Source organism: Biomphalaria glabrata, chromosome 8 (genome assembly GCF_947242115.1).
Source record: "Biomphalaria glabrata chromosome 8, xgBioGlab47.1, whole genome shotgun sequence".
NCBI lineage: Eukaryota > Metazoa > Mollusca > Gastropoda > Planorbidae > Biomphalaria > Biomphalaria glabrata.
The window spans coordinates 18,901,366-18,916,578 of NC_074718.1; the positions used below are offsets into that span (position 1 = coordinate 18,901,366).

At 33.9% G+C, this 15,213-nt stretch overlaps 1 pseudogene; it reads right to left on the minus strand.

Annotated features, from left to right (window-relative positions):
• Positions 1-7,459: 7,459 nt before the first annotated feature.
• LOC106061413 (uncharacterized) lies at positions 7,460-15,213 on the minus strand (annotated as a pseudogene).

Consider the following 15,213-nt stretch of genomic DNA (forward strand, 5'->3'; position numbering starts at 1 on the left):
ATACCTTGACCTCGGAATCCCCCTTTTATGAACTCGACTAAAAGACATTTGTTTACATTTTTTGTCCATCTCGAAAAAAAAACAAAAAAAAAAACTAATTGAAGAATTTTGATATAGTGATCAATGATAGGCTTATTTTGCTATTCTATTCATATTTAACACCTAAATAAACTTCATTAGTCGATTATCTAATTTATTTTCTTTCACTAGGCCTATAATTTTATTGGAGGCAATTAAATTAGAGTAGAGGTAAATGTACAGATAGCGTCAGGTATAATAGTAGCCTTCTTCGATCAAATCAAGAATGCAAGGTGCTTAAAACATCACGTTTCTTAATTTGCATTACACAGAAAAAATATATTATGTAGACTACCAATTACTTTCGACGTTTCGTGCATTGGCTTCTCGCGGAATACAAGATTTAATGTTTTAGAATGGTACGTAGGCCCTAAAGTCTAAAGGAAAACAATGAGAATGATTCTTCTTTCTCAACTTCTCTTAAAAGCAATTATATAATACCTCGACACCTAATTTTTATTCTAAAATCCTTTTATATATATATTTTTAAAAAATTTAAATTGTTTTGTATGATATTCATAGATATATGTAAAATTCACATGATCAAATTCTAACGGTGCACTACTCTAACAAAAATTTAAATACACTTGTTGCTTCCCTTTCCGAAAAAGAAATAAAAGGAAATTCTGTTTACAACTAGTTCATTAAAACACATGTTTAGATTTATATCAAACTATAGCCATTATAACCACCGGCTTCGCCCGTTGATTTGTTTATTTTCCTTAATACATCCTGCAAATGCTCACATAATACTTAGGCCGTACCACCACTTTTTTTTTTTTTTTGCACTTTCAATATAACTGACCACATTTCAACATCCCCCGTTTAGCCAGTGCATTTTAGAAAGTTGCGTTTAATTGGAATGACCCGCTTTAAATCGCACTCCCAAACACACTCGCTTTTTGTATGTGAGCTCTATTTCACTTTTCTCTCCTCCTTCCCCCCTTCTATGATTACGCATTATTTTCGTTGTCCTGGTTCTTGACATCTTTTCTGGGGTCAGGTTGAAATTCGTTTGCCACTGACACTTTCATCACTGATGACAAATTTTGATCTCATAGGCCTAATCTCGAAAAGTGATGTGTTTTTGTATATTTCATTATGGAAAAGAAATGCTCAAAGAGATAAGTGCTTGCAAACATAGCAAGAATTCTGGCTGCAAATTTCCATAATTAAACGCAGGCCTACCGTTCAGGAAACATAACTGTAAAATTTTGGCACAGCTACTTCTTTATACTTCACTTTCAACAAAGAATCTGACTGAAATTCTATCAGCTCTAGTTGCACATTATCAACAGCATTTCAGGAGCAAATGAAAATGGAGATACAAACAACGAATATTCTTGTTCGCATAAAACGAAGTCACAAAAACGGTCATTGAAAGCATCTAATAATGTGTAGGCCTATGACATATTTACCCAATGTTGCAGCCGTATTTAATCTTTTTAGTTCATGACACCTTGAGAAGTGAACAAGGTTTTCTCTTGATATTTTGTTTATCCTAAGTCGTAACTTTGCTTGAGAGCACTTCACATTATTACACGCAGTTGTGACAATTTTGGCTTTACCTTGAAAGTCTCGCAGGTGACCAGTGAGATCAACAGAAAATGCCCAATCCTGAACCCATTCTTCAGTTTGGAAATGTTCAACAGGTTCACCTTTCATGTTCAGAAACAAAACAATTTCCTCACAATACTTTATGACAGGAGAGTCAGCGGACTTCTGCGTAGCAGGGAACACAATCAAATTCGTGTCCAATGTCAGAAACATGAAAAATTGGCGTTGATTTAAGCCACTGGCACGATTAAAATTGATAGCGACTTTAACTGGTCTTAGCACATGTTGGAACTGTAATTGCTTTTCGCATAATTTTTCTTGGTGAATCCTCGATTGTTGTTGGTGTTATGCATAGAATAGAGCTGAAGTAGTTCCTTGTGTATCTCAAATTCCTGTCACATGCCTTTATGTATATAGCTCATGGGCGTAGCCAGGGGGGGTTCTTGGGGTTCAACCCCCCCCCCCCCCGAAATGAAATACCCCCCCGGGGGGGAGGGAATTAAGTGACTGATTTTTGCTTTCATTTTGTTTATTTTAGGTGAGATTTTAATACTAAATCATCACTTACCACAGCACAGCCGAGGCAGTTTTGAGTTGAAAACCCTCTACCAGGGGGTTTTGAGATTTAAAAAACCCTTATCAGGGGGTTTTGAGATACAAATCCCTCTACCAGGGGCTTTGAGTTTAAAAACCCCTTACAGGGGGTTTTGAATTTTAAACCCCCTACCAGAGGTTTTTGCAGTTAAATCCCCCTCTTCTATAAAACAAAACAAACACAGTTGAGGAAGATTTTGATTTTAAAACCCCATCCAAAATTTACGTTAAACTCCATCTTCAATATAAAAAAAGCAAATTACACACTCAAAATTCTATGAGCGTAGCCAAAGGGGTTTTGAGTTTAACCCCCCCCCCCTTTTTCCAGTTGGGGTTTGAAGCTAAAGAGTATCTCTTCAATATAAAAAAAAAAAGCAAATTACACACTATAAAATCTATGAGCGTAGCCAAAGTGGTTTTGAGTTTAAATCCCCCTCCTCCAGATGGCTTTTTCTTTAAAGTTTAAAACCCCTCCAGATGGTTTTGAGTTTAAAATTCCCCTACAGAGCGTTTAGAGTTGAAAACCTCTCTCTTCAATATTATTTTAAAGCAAACTACAGTCACCAAATTCTATGATCGTAGCTAAATGAGGTTTTGAATTAAAAACAAAACAAAAAAAAAAACAGAGTTTTTTTTTTTAAAACCCCTCAACAGATGATTTGACGAAAAAACTTTCCTTTTCGATATAAAATCTAAAGCGAAATACAGGCATGTAATTCCAAGAGCGTAGTCAAGAAAGGTTACAAATTTCTACCAGTGGCTTGGGCTCCATTAATTAAGTGTGAATAGTCTTCTGCCGAAATTGAAAATCAATAAATGTGTCTCAACAAAGATGGCTAAGACAGATTTTAGGAGTCAGTCATAGAGATCGGGTCTAAATAAAAGAAATCATATGCCGAACTGGGAGTCGAATCCTTAGTAAGGTTGTGACAGAGCGTCGCATGAGGTTTTGCGGGACATGTTTTCCGACAAAATGAATTACGCAAAATAAGAGTTGCGGAAACAGCTTGCCGGAAAATGCGCCGAACGGCGCGAGAGGGTCTAAGTCAGTAAGAATAGCACTTTAGGTTTTTGAAATAAAACTTTTTAATAGCAAGATAATGCACTGTAGATACCTCAGAATATGCATTTTGTTGGCTTTCAATAGCAGAAATAGTGCTCGGCGGCGGGGCTTCGCCCCGCGCTGGGGGAGCGCTGCGAACTCAACCAGACCCCCTTGCTAGCAAGGGCGGGGAGTCTACAATAAACAATAAACGTCTTCCGAAATGGTCAGAATGTAATAAAGATTAATTATGTACACACACACACATATATATATATATAATTTTTTTCCGCGGGGGGGGGGGGGTCGGGGGGAGGGATTCCCCCCCCAAACCCTCCCCGAAAAAAAATCCTGGCTACGCCCATGATATAGCTAACTGTGCTACACCCGTTGCATCAGTTGACTCACCGAGAGCCAATGAAAAGAATTTAAAATCAGCTATTTTGTTTTTTTTTTATTTTAAAAAAAAAAAGCTGATGACATGTAATTTATTTTATCTGCCAGTTTCCTAGTTAACGCTATTTCTTTGAATGCTCACACCTTTTTGGACAAATTACACTCCTTAATAAAATCACCTTCACTTGCTATGGCTTGCTATTAAGTTTGACAAAATACAGCTAGCTTTCACTTCATACTCGAACTCTCGTTGTTCAGTTTAACAAATACTGATTGTTGCCTTTTAAAACTATTTTTCAATACAAGTAGCTTGTCATCCCTCATTTTCCAGGTGTAAGTAGGCTATCACGCGCCTTTTGGTGATTAACATAATGTCGTTTGACATTGTACACTTTGGGCACGCTAATGCAGGAGTTACATATTAAGCAGTGAATCTTATTTGATACCAATGTGCAGAAATAATTTAACTCCCATCTTTCTTGGAATGATCTATTTTCTTTTTCTTTTAGTAGCAGTTGATGCTGTAGTTACTGATTCTTCATCAGTATTGAAATCCATTCTTCTGGGAAATGAGTGGATATTTCCTCATGAATTATATAATGTTGCTTATTTTTAGTCATGTATTTTAAAGCTGATATTTAGTCATGTATTATATAGGTGATATTTAGTCATGTATTGTATAGCTGATATTACTCATGAATTTTATAGCTGATATTTAATCGTAGATTATATAGCTGATATTTAGCCATGTATTATATAGCTGATATTTAGTCATGAATTTTATAGCTGATATTTAGTCGTAGATTATATAGCTGATATTTAGTCACGTATTATATAGCTGATATTTAGTCATGTATTATATAGCTGATATTTAGTCATGTAGGTCTATTACATAGTTGATATTTAGTCATGTAAGCCTATTATATAGTTGATATTTACTCATGTATTATATAACTGATATTTTGTAATAAAACTCAAATAACTTAAATGAAACATGTTTTGAAAGTTCGGAAGTCTACGAAGAAAACTGCGACTGCTTGTTGAAGCCTTTTCTCGCTCCCGACAAACATTCCCTTAAGTCTATGTCACCACAGAATTAGATTTGAAAGAAAGAAAATGAATGCGATTCAATTTACAAGTGCTCTTGAGCGTCATTTATTTAACCTTTCAATCAATTGCAAAGCATTTGATCCTAACATTAGTGTCTTCTTAAAAAAAACAAAAAAAAAAAAACGATTACACACGAATTAAAGAAAACAAGGTTACAAAAGACAGTTTGTGTGGAAACACAAACTCAAAATCGGCCCCCGAAGTGGTCCACCCAGGCAGGCTTCAATATTTTCAGAAAGAACATCCAAATGAAATTACATCAAAGACAATTGAGAGATAAGAATGGAGAAAGAAGTTAACAGATCTTGTGTAGTGCCCCAACGGTCCCGCTGATCAAAGGATAGGTGAAAGTGAATGTAAAGTTAGATGTGAACCTGGCCTAACTAGTTCCCCTTTAAGACCTTGTGGTCTATAGGGCAGATGATGTAAAGTTCATCTTTTTTTTTTGGCCTACGGTTAACAAGGGTGTCATGTAGCCAGCACAACGACCAACCGCCTTTACTTTTCCCCAACTAATGTCAGGTACCCATTAGCGCGGGCACGCTACTCTGCCTCATCGTGGCGCCCGCGTGGAAACGACCAATAGAGGAAGTGGTTAGGCTAAATGTGTAGCAAAGCAAGACTCTCGTGGGGATGCCCACGGGTAGACGAGAGTCCACCCATTGCACGGGCGGGGTTGTAACAAAAACCCCACAAACACGTCCCACATCCATGCGCTGTTCCTCAAAGGGACCGTTACATAAATAGCGGGTTCCGCACAGCTAGCTTGGTACAATGAAGGAAAATGGCGGAGGCTCCCGGTGCCCTCGGCCTTCGGCCATGTGCAGCCAAGCATGCGTCGGGGGCCAAAGGCATTGGAAACAGCAATGTTTTATATAGGCATTGATTCGGCTCAGCTCTTGGACATCAACAAGGTACCCATTGGAGCTGAGTGGACTCAGAGGCGCCCAAGGATTCCAAAGTTGAAAATCACAGTCCTCACCAGGATTCGAACCCGGGACCCCCGGTTCGGAAGCCAAGCGCTTTACCGCTCACCGCGCCTCCCCTGGCCTAACTGATGTGTTATAATTGATCGAATTGTTTTGAAAAGGCTCAATCTCTTATTCGAATCCTAGAATAATTTAGCAATAAACAAATGATTAAGGAAAATGAAGTTTATAAGATTACTATTCATTTTAAATTAGGTCTAACTTATAATGCATACTAATTAGCTTTTTCTCTTTAAAAAACTGCTTGCATAACTGATCTTAAAAATTAGATTTTTCGCTTTCAGAAAAAAAAAAGTAGCCGTTGCATGAGAACTTTGAATGGTCTAAAATATTGTGATGTCGGATTTTCAATATCTTTTCTAGTTTACGAGATCTAAACGGGACGGATGGACAGACGGACAGACATTTCGTACAAAAATAATAGCGTCTTTTCCCCTTTCGGGGGCCGCTAAAAAATACGCGTTCATTTAGTTTAGAAAAAAAAGAGGGAAGGTGGTAGCGAAAAAAAAATTAATTAAAATAGTCACTCACATTTCCTTTTTTTCCCCCTTTGATCTGACATCAAATATTCTCCTAATATCCCATTACTCATAGGATTTGGTCAACTTTCGACTTCTATTCAAATCACAATGAGTTTCTTTCTGCTCTTGAAAATATTGATCCCAGATATGAATTTGAAACTGTTGTTTTGATCAAGCTTTCTAGAGCTGTTCACCCGAGCATTGGTGTCCATTTCATTTGTTCAGCTGGCTTGTCAAAAGTGTAAGATTCCATTTTTACAAAAATATACCTATATAATGGTACCGGTAGTTGAAAGATTTCCAATCGTGGTAATTATAGCTTTACCCTATTAATGTAAGAAAGCTGCAAATTTAACACAAACATGTTCCTACAAAAGCTCCTCTGTACTACTTCACATGACTAGCCTGTTTTGTCACAACAGATTCAGCTCTCCACTCAAAGCCAGTCTTATGGACTAATCATTAGTTTCTCAAAACATATTATAGACCTACAAAAGTATAGCATTTATAAATAAATGTTTAATCTTATTCAAAGCACCAAGGTATTAAACATATTGCAAACCATTGAGAAAATATTTTTTTTTACATTTAAATAGCTTAATAATACTGTTAATTTATGTTCAAAGATGCCAAAGCACCTTAAATGTTCAACGATAAAATGTGCGTATGTTATTGACAATGCTATAGATCTAAGAGTTATGTATTCTATCTTTTCTTATACATTACTGACCTCTGGTAGTTCGGGATTTAAAACATGGGACAAATGATACCAATATTTTCTACACAGGCCACATTTAAGTATCTCCGTGATGTAGTGCTTTGCAAGAGTTGAACAATAGGCCTACTCTTATTCTCCACTAAATTGTATTTGGTTAAGTTTATACAATTAACTCAAATGTTATTAAAACTACTTTTTTTTTGTATGCGCTATTAACATTCTACTTGTTAAACATAAACAACAGAAGTCTGTTTGTTTACAAATTATGGTTTTATTTAAGAAGTTTGCAGTACAAAAACAAATTGCAATGAAAATGGTTTTAAATTTTTCATTTAAATTACATTAAGAGTTTATTTAAAAAAACAATCACACCTAAGAAACCAACTAGATACTAGTAGATACAGTCAAACAAATGAGAATTGATGTTTTTATATAGTTTAAAAAAACTACAACATTGAAGATTTTGTTTACTTGGTAAGAATTATGATTGCAGCTTAAATTCAGAGGTATAAATATGTAATTCTTGTCTGACAAACAGATTGTCAACACAGAGTCCTGGACTAAGGCCTCTTAGGGGAATCAGAAAACTAACACATACCAGTATAAAAAGAGCTGAATTTTTTCATTTCCGTTTCCCAATGACATATTCTTCTCTATAAGTTAATATAAATTATTGTCGACATAATCTGTATGCAATTTAAGAATTTCAATGACCTATATTTCCACCCTGACATTTTGTTATAACTTTAATTTTACATCTAAAAAATGTTCGATCTCTGATTAAAAAAAAAAAAAGATTAAAAAAACATGTAAAGCTATTGTAAGTTCATTTTTAAAAAGTTACTGATTGTCAAAAAAAAAAATTCAAACAGTTTTTTAGTAAAAAAAATAATGTAAGGGTTATATTAGAAGATAAAAAAAAAATACTGACACCCCTATCAGATCGTGCAGATGATGTTAGGATCATCTGTTTCTATGGCAGACAGTGTGATGTGGCCACCACAACCTACTTGACTTTAACCAACTAATCTCAGGTACCCTTTAGAGTTGGGTGGTCTCAGGGGGGCATCAACTAATCCAAAATTTCATAATCTCAGTCTTCATGAAGATTTGAATCTGAAACCCCTCAGGTTCAAAAGCCAAGCACTTAACAACTCAGCCACCATGCCCCATTTTAGTAACCTATAGGATATTGTCATGGTATATGGTACATTACATAATGAGAAAGTTACCTTAAATAACCTTCTATTGTTTTAGAATAGTTCAAACAAAAATATTTTTTTTTTAATATTTAAAAAGTAGTTATTCAAGCTTGTTTCATAATATTATTTTTTTTTACAAGTACCTCATTCTTAAACAAAACACTGCTAACTAATGTTCATAAGACATACATTATCAAAGCACCTGATGAATTTGACCAACATATCAAAGAATTATGGTCTATAGTTTGTTGTTTGAATAGTACATTTCCAAATGCTAAGATTAATGTTACAACTTTGATTAGTTTTCTCAAACAAGCTTTGACATAATTTACAAAGGACAAGAAAAAAACAACCCACTGACATTTATATGCTACTTTTACTTCTTGATTAGCAGTGCATATTTGTTTAGTGACATGTTCAGAGTCATCAAGACAAATCAACCATTCACACTACAAATTTAGTCAATTTAACATTACATAGCTTTAATTAGACTCATTAAGAAAATTTTACCTAATTAAACATTGTAAAGCATTTAATGAATCCAATAAATAAAAATCACATCTTTTCCAACCATTCATAGGGCTAGAAAATTATATGCAAAATACTAAGCAAAGGATATTCTAATCATGCATATTGTTAAGTTTTAGATACCAGTATAATTTATATACATCTGATTTTCAAGATTTTGTAATCAATCACTAAATTTTAATTTTGAAACTCTGAAAATAAAAAAAAGATTTGTCCTACACAAAAAGGAATAGAATATTAGAAGCTCAAAAGTATCAGAAAAGTTCAAGTTAGTCTATGTGTTTAGTTAATATAAAGTTGTTCACTTTATAATCTTAATGAGAATAGCAATTTTATGGCTAGAGTTCTATTATTCCTAATAAACTTTACAAGGGTCTTGGGGACCAAATAACAATTTTTTTAATGGTAAGTAATTAAGTTCAGAAATAAAAAATGTATTTAAACATGACTGTTATGATGTTCCACAGAATAATACAGAGGTCAGTAAAGTAGTTGTTACACAATGTTTTTTTTAACATCGCCAAACTTCAGGGTTTTTTCCCCACTGAAATGCACTTTTAAAGACAAATAAATTAAATGTTATAGAAAAGAAATTGCGAGCTTCAAAATACATACAATATAAATACAACTACATATCATAAAAATGTTGTATCATTATATCATAACTTTTAAAAATGATACAACCAATATTACTTTTTAGGAATAAAACCCCTAATATTATAACAAAATTATGCATTCTGTTGATGATTTCACTAAATACTCAAATCACTTGTTTGTCTTCACATAGTAGTCCTATAAATCACAATCCTTGACTGAAAGACAATGTATCGATGCAAAACTGCAAGATGAAAAATAGGTATTAAAAATTAAAACACTAGAAAAAAATACATTTAAGGAAAAATGCAAATAACCTTTTGAACAAGATTTAACAGTTAGTAGTTATGTTACCAGCCCTAAAATGCCCTGAAACTGAATGGACAATACAAAGATTAACACACTTTTCCCCCTTGTGTACTAGATAATAAAAATACTTAAGACAAGTGACCTAGATTATGATAGGGTGCATGCATCCCATCCATATGCCTTTTGAAATATAAAATTCAAGCACTGCCCAGTTTTAGCTTCAATAAGATTAACTTTTGTTGCTTTCAGATGTATTCTAGTTTGGGTAGATTTTGTCCACTGGCTCAGTATAAAAGAGATAAATGCACACAAGCATTAGCCACTAGTTCTCTACTTGAAGAGTGAGTCCGGAATCTTGAGATTTCTCTCCTGACATTTTCATATTGTTTAAACTTATTTTTCTTTTACAATAACATCCAGGTTTGATTTGATTAAGAGCTACATTAATATCATTTTTAGATGAGGTGTTTCACTGTTCATAAAGAACACACTGAAATGCTCTAGCTTAGCCATCATTATGTCAATATTTTATCTTTAATTTGAAGTTATTCTCCTGTAATGTTGACTTTTCCCCAAGTACATCTGCCTAAAAAGTAAAGCAATGATAGATGTATTCTCAGAAAGCTGACAATGGTCTTGGAACTACTTTCAGAGCTGTTCCAGAGAGCTTTAATCGTAGTCAAATATTCATCAAATCATTCTTTCACGAGTCTAACATAGAGTGGTAAAAGCGGCGAAGAAAGAGAACATTTTTTAGAGTACAACAAAGTTATGCAGGAAGCATTTTGATAAGAATTTTGACAACATAGATAATGTAAACGATGTACACATACATTTATATTGCTATCACTTCTCATGAATTAGATATTGTAGCTGCATCATTATATCCCTGAGCTCAACACATATTCACATCGATAAGTGAAGCCTATCCCTTTCCAGGCATTTTAAGATATCAGAACTGATACCATCAGCTTTGGTCCTTTTAAGAGACAAATTGTAAAATGTTAACTTTTCTGTCATTTGAATGTTACCATTGCTAATATTATGTGTGTTGTGATACAAGATACCAATTTTTCCCTCTTTACGTCATTCATACCAATGACTTCATTGTCAATTGTTTTTTTTTGTAGCCTAAGTTCGGCTGCAAAAGTTTATCAAATTTTAAAGTCTGATAAATTTTCTTGTCTTCTCGTGATTTCAATTTTTAAATAGTACAAGCACACTACAAGCAGACACTTTTTAACCACGACAGTGTTGGTTGCCCACCATAACTATCTAAAGTATTGTCAGTAAAAAAAAAAAAAGAATATGTAAGTTTCTAACCCATCTAAATTCTGTTTTTCTCTTTTGTGGATGCCCCTCTCTTGTGGAGGCTCTGAAGGTGTAGCCCCACCTACCCTCCCTTAAATCTGGCCCTGGGTGCAGTAATTGATTAAAACTAAATATTTTCAATCAATTTTTTTTTCAATTTTTGCATAATAAAAACTAACATACATGCTCATTTTCATTTTATACTGTGAAAAAACAATCCCTTTTATTACATAAAAATAAATTTAACAGCCTAGTTATTGAACTGTCTTTGAAAACAATACATTTTAAAAGCTGACTTTTTATTATTTAAAAAAAATATGTCTTTATTGAGTGCCACAGCTAATAAAACAATTTATCTTAATGTTAAGCAGATATGAGTAGCCTTTGTGAGTATACAGGAAGCAATTCAGAATGGATAGGAAGTATTTAAGATGTTTTATTTAGTGTATGAAAGAGACCAGACTATGTTGAGTTCACAAAATGAGAACATTTGCTATACCATGTACAAAACTAAAGAAAGAACACTTAAGTGTGCATTATGCTATTTTAAACTCACAGGAACTATCTGATTATGTTGTCTTTAGAAGTCGTATAACAAGGTTGAATTTTGTGATGAAAAGGAAAAAATAAGTAACTTCGTAAATCTTTACACTAAATTATCATTAAATTCATCCCTTCTGTCTCTATGATAGGCTCAGACCTGTGCTGCTAACACCAAAATAAAAATATATAGCCCTTAATACAGTCATCAGGAAGATGAACAATTCAAAAATACCAATGTGCCATAGAATTTATATGAGATTTTAGCAGCAGACATGGACAGAAAAGCCCAAACTATGAATATGTTTTAGGGAAATAGTGGTTGGGTGGTACAAAATTTGGATTCCAAACTATGGGATTGCAGGTTCATAACCCAGCGAGGACTGGTATTTTGAATATCAGGATTTTTTTGGATACATTCAACTCTAATGAGTACCTGACATTAGTTGGGGAAAGTAAAGTCAGTTGGTCATTGTGCTTTCCACATCCAGGGCTAGATTTATTAATTGGAGGCCCCTACACTTCTTTGAAAGCCTTAATAAAAATCAATTTATTAATAAAAATACTAATAACTAAAAGCATGCCACATTATAAAAGAAAGTGAGCAGTTATAAATTACATTTAATTTTCCTCCATTTAAAGAAAATTATTTAATATGCATATTGTAGTAACAAAAAATGAACAATAAATCTTATTACAGAGTTTCTGTTGTATATTACGAGCCCACTATAAGCAAACACATTTTAACGACAACAGTGTTACCAAATATAGATTTAAAGTATTGTCAGTAAAAATGAGAAAAAAAGGAAAGAAATGTACCTTCCATTATCTGTCACACGGATTACTTTTTACTTTTACCGCAAGGTACATTACCAAAAAAAACAACAATGAGATTGTAACTTAGGGCATAAAAAGTGCTCATGCTGGTTAAAATGCTATGAATATAAAAAACAATCTTATAAAGAGAGAAAAGTCTTGTAATTAACCTTTACAGATATGTGCATCTGTAGGGTCATCAGGATGCTACTGATGACTCATAAAAAAATCATGTAACCATGAATGGCTGCCTGGTCGTTCGTATGTGTGATGTCATCTCAATGGTCTGGGATTCATACCTTGCCCACTGCCATCCCCCATCACCCTGTAGGAAGTTTGGGGTTGGATGTAGATTATCTTCAACTCTGAAGGAACATCCAAAACATGCAAACAAAACAAACATTTGTCTTAATCATCTTGAATCTTAATGTGTATAAGCAAACATACTAACAACTTAGACTAATGTCTTTGTACTTCTTTTCAATAAATATTTTGAAGGGACTTCATACATCAAAGTTCAAGTTAATTTAAAATCAACATATATGAAATGCAGCAGTAAAGCATCAAAATAATTCTAAAGCATCACAAAAAAATTAAAACCTAAATTAGAGAGCTATTAAAACCATTTAAAAAAAAATGACTGAAAACAATGCAGATCATGATCAAAACTTGGATAGTTGTGGGCATTGTGCTCAGCTAAGGAAACATACAATAACGTTGGGGACTGGTTGAAATCACAATCGAAGTGTGACATAGCTGCCTAATTTCCCCAACTCTTGTCAATATCTTCCTTGATAATGGAGGATTGTCTTCAAGGTTATGAAAGTGTGTATGCATTGGAGGAAAAATTACTATCTTATGATTTGAATATGATATAGTCTTACATTGTTATAAATATCAATTAACAGTTGTAATAAAACCAGTTGTCCTGACAATCGAATCAGGTGCTTATTCTGGCTTAACAAAAGCATCTTGTAACAGAGGGCATGTTCAGGTAATCAGACTGGGTAGTTATTATTATTATTACTATTTTTTTTTAGTTTTCACCATATTTAACATGTTCTGTGTACTTTGATCAATCTCTTTCTGATTTTGAGGGGAGGAAGTGGAAGATCTCCATGCTACCTTTTGGCAATTAGAAGCAAAACAAACAAATCTTGATTTTAACAAATTTCTAATCTCCATTAGGATTCAAACTGGAGCCCCCTCAACCAGGTGTCTTAAGTAATCCAGTCACAGATTAGAATAAAAATGATTGTGTCTCAATTTAGTCAGATTAACCATAATCATGTGTTGTTTTTTTTTAAATATATTGATGTTTAATTTTAAATATATGAGAAACTGATCCAGATTTATTTGCTGCACTTTATTGTTCTGACGTTTAAGAGTAAAACTGGATTAAATAAACTTAAAGTCTATGTATAGACACAGTATTTACTTACACACATAAATTCCTAAACAAACAGTCTGTATTTATGTTGATGTTGAATAATTGTGATCTTTTTTTGCATATGAGCTTTGTGTGGAGGACTGCAAACTTTTGTATGCTTCTTCAATGTATTTATCTTCTGATGTAAACATGTCTGCTACATTTTGCGCACTTGACCAGTCTCTTGTTGCATCACTGCCACAATTTTTTCTAGATAGACCACTCTGAAAATAAGTATGGTCATCTCTCATTTTTTGTCTAGGAAATGTAGCAGATGAAAAATAGGGTCTTTCTATACTTTCTTGAGTAGAAACTACTATTTCACTTGCCTCTGGGCTGCAAGATATGTTTTTTGGTTTCACATATGTATGATCTTCTTTCTGTAGAAAAACATTGTGCATGCTTTGTAACTGTTCACTTATTGGAGGCTCTCTAGAGTGGTTGAGCTGTTGAGAAACATAATCATGATCAACAACTTCCATTTCGTGATCTTCACTAATATTATCTTTAGACATTTCTTGTTCAAAGAGACAATGGCTAGCAGCTGTGCCATCCCAAGTAGCTGTGGCATAGGTGTGGTCTGCTTTTCTTGGCCAACATGGAAATTCAAGTGTATCATTGACAAGCCTATGAAGTGTGAACGAAGCACTAGCTCTTTGAACACTTTCAGTTGATTTGGAGATTTTGATGCTAGATTTATTGGTGTCAAAACTAACCTCTTCAAAAGAGCTTGATTTTCTTGGCGAATTCTTAAGAAAGGCATTAGGCCATTCACATGTTCTACTGACAGCATTCGCTGATTCTACTTCAATCTTGATAGAGTGTTTAGTTACAGTTGAGTTCAAATTTTCAACAGATGAGCACCTTTTAGTTTTTGAACAATAATTCATTATTGTCAGACTGATTAGCTTCTGAATTAGATGAATACTTTAATGGTTTTCTAAGGAATGCGTCATATTTTTCATTTTTAGTTTTGTCAGGCATTTCTTTCTCGTGGGCCATCTGATGTTCTAACTGAGCAGCTGCTTTGGCAGTTTGTGAGCGAGTAGTACGGATATAGCCATTCGAAGCATATGTATGATCACTGTCTCCTTTTCCTAAATAACCACACGATGATTCTATAGCATCAGCCTCAAGAACGTGTTTATTGTCTAAAGCTAAAACCATATCTGCAAAAGTCAACAGCGATGAAGTGGTACAAGGCAATATAGAATGGGTATGATTTGGGGGTTCCCCAAAGCTGACCCTAGGTGAAGAAAAGAAAACATTAACATTGCCTGAGCCATCTATCGACATTTTGCTAGTTAGATCTAGAAATAAATAATACAAGATTGTTTTTTCACGAAAACCACCCAAAATATACACCACTTTTCATTAATAATAGATTATTTTTTGCACATCAAAACAATTGACGTCGTGGAATGTCATTCATCATCCACGATGCATCTTTCTATGAACTGTCGATTCTACTGTTTTGAC